Genomic DNA, 5,898 nt, shown 5'->3' with positions numbered 1-5,898 from the left:
AAGTCGCTTTTTCTAGCACTATAGCTTTATACTTGCTTCCTTTTTCCAAAAAACTGAAACGTGTCCTCTGAAGGCTCTGATCAAATTTTCTCATAGACTTAGCGAGTGTCGCTAGATGATTACTCGCAGCAGGACCCAAAGTATGGGCATGACATGTTGCTCAAGTGCAAACGTGTACGTGTACATTCTTACGTACGGAAGACATGTCTGAATTCTACCTAGATTCAGGAGTCCATAGCGCTCTCTTTGTAAAAGAAAGAAATGAGACTCGATTCGATTGAATTTTGCCGTTAGTGCAATTTTGTGTTTAAATAATATTCTCAAAAAAAAAAAATCTTGTTTTTAAATACTTCTAAAACAAAAGTGATTAACATCTGTTTCGGTGTTTTTTTTTCAGAAAAAAAATTGTCAATGAGATTCGATTGTTGTTGAGTATAATTTTTCATAATTATTAAACTTAACCTTAGGGTGGAATCAATTAAATTAAATTAATTTTAACAAAAAAATTGACTAAGTAAAAACAAAACAAAAGGCGTAAACTCCAAGCTAATTATTATTTTGAATTTGAAAAATTTTAAAAATATCATGAAGGATAAAATTTTATTCGCTTAAATCTATATTGTTGGCTGTGCTTTTTGTCCAAATTATATGTTTTTTTTTTATTTTCTAAAGTGAGATAAAAGGATAAAGGGTTTTTAGGGCTGGGTTAGAATGAAAGGTTTTATACTTAACAAAATGTTTATAATGAAATGAAAGTTATGTTTTACATGGCCTGTAAGAATAAGAAAATTGCTCTGTTTTATATATTAATTCTGCATTATTACAATAATATATATTACATAAGGAAGGAAACACAATTCTATATCTCAACTAATGAATACTGAATATTTGTTAATGATACCAAAGATCAAGTCGAAATATATATGATAATAATTGTACAATAATTTATAGATGAATATAAATATATGCTGCTAATACTCTCCCTAAAGTTGGAGCATGGAGATCTGTAATGCCCAACTTGTGTGATAATGCTTGGAAAGCTTCACGGCCTAAGGCTTTTATGAAGATATCTGCCAGTTGACTATGATTAGGAATGTGCTTGATGGAGATAAGACTGACTTTGAGCTTTTCACAAACAACATGACAATCAATTTCTATGTGTTTGGTACGTTCGTGGAAAACAAAGTTCTAAGAGATGTGAAGAGCTGCTTGGTTGTCACAATGTAAAAGCATAGGCTAGGAATGGTGGATACCATGATCATGTAAAGGTGTTTTAAGAAATGTAAGTTCACAAGTAGTGGAAGCAAGGGCTCGATATTCAGCTTCAGCAGACGAACGAGAGACTGTATGTTGCTTCTTAGTGCACCAGGAAATAGGATTGGTGTCGAGCTGAATGAAAAAACCAGTGGTGGAGTGATGAGTGAGCAGGTGACTAGCCTAGTCTGAATCTAAATAAGCTGAGACTTGAAGAGTGTTAATAGAAGGAAAATATAATCCTTGGTCTGGAGAAGCTTTAATGTAACAAAGAACACGGACAACAACATTATAATGTGATTTTCAGGGTTGGTGCATGAATTGGCTCAAAAGGTTGACAGGAACACAATATCAGGACGAGAGATTGTGAGATATATCAAATGGCCAACAAGGCAGCAGAAAGAACTGGGATCATGGAGTATATCACCATTAATATTATTGAGCTTGAGATGTTGTTCCATTAGAAAGGAAGAAGAATGAGCACCAAGGTGACCGCTATCAGCAAGTATGTTAAGGGCATATTTGCGTTGATTAAGGAAGATGCTAGTAGGAGAGCGAGCAATTTCGAGGCCAAGGAAATATTTGAGTTGGCTGAGGTCTTTAAGCTTAAAGCATTGAGCAAGCATGGCTTTGAAATTATTGATGTCAGTTAGATCATTTCCTGCCAAGAGGATGTCATCAACATAAATAAGTATGAGAGTGAAGGACTGTCCCCAATGGCAAGTGAAGAGAGAGTGATCTGTCTATGACTGGGTGAAATCTACAGTAAGTAAAACGGGGGATAATTTAAAGGACCAATTGCGAGAGGCTTACTTGAGGTCACAGAATAATTTCTGAAGATGAGAGACTCAAGTATTTGTCTGTTTGGAATAACCTGGTAGAGGAGTCATAAAAACATCCTCATTAAGGTTGCCATGGAGGAAGGCATTGTGGATGTTCAACTGAAAAAGGTGCTAATAGCGAGCTATAGCCACTGCAAGAACACATCTAATAGTAATTAGTTTAGCAATAAAAGCAACAGTGTTATGATAATCCAAGCCTTCTACCTGAGTATATCCCTTGGCCATTAAGCGAGCCTTAGGTCTCTCTATGGATCCATTAATTTGAAATTTTGTTTTAAACACCCACTTACAACCAATTGGTATTTTGCTAGATGGAAAGGGCTGAAGGGTCCAAGTATGATTTGCTTCTAAAGCTTATGTTTCAACTATCATGGCATCATGCCAGTGAGGGTGATGGGAAACTTCAGAATAGATGGTGGGATCAGGATGATGAAAGAGTACAGAAAGAAAGGCTGGATGTTTATTAGTGAAACATTTATAAGATAAAAAGGATTAGAGACAATGAACCATACCTAAGAAAGAGCATGAAACCTGTGAAATTGTGAAGGACCTTAGTAAAGAAAGACAAATATAGTCATCTAAGTAAGTGGAACGAGTGACAGTTCATTTTTGTCATGTGGGAAGGAGTGGAATGGACGATGATGAGGGTTCGTGTGAGGAGGGAAGGGAAAAAGATGTAGTAGGCTGTGTAAAAACAGTGTAGGAGGGAAGTCCAGGGATGGGAAGAGAAAGAACTAGGGAAGATGGTGGATCTAGGGCCATGAGTTGATAAGGAAAAATATTTTCTTTAAATGTTACATCATGAGAAATGAAAAAAAAATTTGTGTTCAAGATCGTAAACACAATAAACCTTATTATGGATAAGGTAGCCTAAGAAAACACATCGTAGAGCATGAAGAGAGAATTTATCGCGATTTTAGCAAGTGGTTTGGGCATAGCAGAAACACCCAAACACTTGTAAATATGTGTATAATGGTTGTTTTTGAAAAAGAAGTTCATAAGGTGACTTATGATTAAGGCGGGGTGAAAGAGTTTAGTTAATCAAATAAGTGGCAGTAAGAATGTATTCACCCCAAAAAGAAATGGGAAGATTGGCTTGAAAATGTAAACATCGGGCCACATTAAGAAGGTGACGATGTTTATGTTCAGCAACGCCATTTTGTTGAGGTGCATCCATATATGTGCGCTCGTGAAGAATGCCAGGATTATGAAAAAAAATTTGGAGTTTATTAGATAAAAAAATCTTGTCCATTATCGATGCGCACATGTTTAATGGTGCAGTTAAATTGATTTTTAACTATTGCATAAAAATTTATAAGGCAAGTAAAAGTTTCTGATTTCATATGCATAAGATAAACCCATGTAGTATGTGAGTAATTATCCATAATGACTAAAAGATAATAGGCACCTGAATATGAAGCTGTAGGATAACCACCCCATATATCACAAGAAATCCGAATAAAATAAAATATTCTCTTATTTGAATTCAAAAGGAAAGATAAATGAGTGTGTTTTGCTCTAGTACAAACATCACAAGGCAAATGTGATTTTGGAATATTTAAGGTTGTTGGAATACTTGAAGTAAAAGGGTGACCAAGTCGTTGATGCCAAAGAGTAGAGTCAGAAATGCGTTGAGAATGGAAAACGGAGGCAGAGAAAGGTTTGTAGTGGTAAAGTCCATCCCGTACTTCACCCATTCCAATCAACTTCCTCGTTGACAAGTTCTGAAAAACATAAGAGTTAGAAAAAAAAATAGCAACACAGTTAAGAATACTGATGAGTTTGCTAATGGACAATAGATTGAATTTAAATGATGGTATGTATAAAAACATTAGGAAAAGAAATTGCTAAAGAAACATGCAATGTGTTAGTATGAGTGATAAAGACGATGTCACCATTTGAAAGTATAATAAGGCATGGTTGATTAAGAAGTTGAGAATTATTAAGAGATGAAAAATTAGAAGTCATTATCAAAGGCTCTTGAATCAATAATCCATTCTTAGTTAGAAAAAGAAGTAGAGTGACAAGAGATAGGAGACAAGGTTATCAGCAAAGTTGGCAGAGTTGGTATTCGCAGGCAATAAGAATTTCAAGAGTCAATTATATTGATAACTTGTTAGGCCAGGGATAGTTATCTCATTAGAGGTTAAAGGAACAATAACAATATTTTTAGTCTTTGAGGAACCAATTGGAGTGGAAGAACCAATGATATTATTTGGTGGGATCTCCATTGAGCTTATAATAGTGGGCTCTCCGGTTAGCATTATGATCACAATAATCACATTTGGGATGACCACACCCTCGCCCCTTACTCTCAAAACGATGAGAAAGGTGACAAGAAACCATCATAACAACAAACTTAGTTGAAATACTAGGAATATGAAGAAGGCATTGTTTCTCTTCTTGATGCAAGATCAAATATACCCTGTTAATAGGAGGTAAATGATTCATGGTCAAAACATGGCTATGAATCGAAGCGTATGAGTTATGCAATCCCATTAAAAACTGAAAAACATGTTCAATATCTTATATATGATTCAATTCTGTTAAGATGCCACAAGTGTATTGTGGTGTTCATCCTAATGACTTTTAAGTATTATAAAGTATGCAAAGATTGTCATGGAGCTTTGAGTGAGAGTAATAATATCGCGTTTTAGTTTGAAGATTCTTGAATTGTTGCTTTAAGAGTAACGATTCTCAAGATTGAACCATACATCATGAGGGCAAATACGATAGATTAAACAGTTAACAATGGATTTATCAATGGAATTGAAAATCTGTGATAAGACCATGTCACTGCAACATTCTCGTAGTTGAGTTTCTGCTACAGAAGATGTTGGTTTGGAGAGAGTACCGTTAACAAAAACTAATTTGTTTTTAGCATTCAAAGTCATTTTCATTGCCCTCTTCGAGGTAGGATAATTGTCACTATTAAGAAAAGATGAGACTGGAATGGCACCAAGATAATCAACGAAATGAAGAAAATATGGTAAGGATATGTCTTATATAGATGGCGATGTGAAAGGGGAGACTACCTGGGATGTAGTATTTGACATGATTGCAAAAAAAAAAAACATTAAAGAAATATGCTTATAGAAATATACAGAGAAACTGCTCTGATACCATGTAAATTGAAGAGAATTGCTCTATTCTTATATTGATTCTACATTGTTACAGTAGTACATATTACATGAGGAAGGAAACACGATTCTATATCTTAGCTAATGATTGCTGAATATTTGCTAATGATTCTAAAAATCAAGCTAAAATATATATATTAATCATTGTATAATAATCTACAGATGGAATATGAATAGATGCTGCTAATATGGCCAATGCCCAATGATCAAGCAATATCCAGGCCATTCAAAACAAATAAATTACAATAATTTTATATGGCCCTTCACCTCTTAATTTTCTTTTTATTATTTAATTGTCCCTAAATTTATAATAAAACTATTTTTAAATAAAATGATTTAGATGATTGTTTAAAAGTATTAGAATATGCTATAATTTTCAAATAATATTAAAACGTTTTATGCAGATATTATTCTTTAAAAGTATCACAATATACCATAATTTTCTAACAAACTATCTTATTTTTTAATTTTTTTATAGTTGCATAAAAAAATAATCAAGATGTTTTTTTTGTTTTTTAATTAAAAATTATATATATATATATATAATAATTGTTTGGCCAAAAAACTGAATGAATAAATGGTGTTTTGTCCTGAAAATTTTTTCCCCTCTTAAATTCAAATGATTTGACTGAAAGGTTTTTTTTTTTTTAATATGAAAAACA

Source organism: Populus euphratica, unplaced genomic scaffold, assembly GCF_000495115.2.
Source record: "Populus euphratica unplaced genomic scaffold, PopEup_1.0 scaffold255.1, whole genome shotgun sequence".
Taxonomy (NCBI): Eukaryota; Viridiplantae; Streptophyta; class Magnoliopsida; order Malpighiales; family Salicaceae; genus Populus; species Populus euphratica.
Note: the sequence above shows the minus strand (reverse complement) of the source record.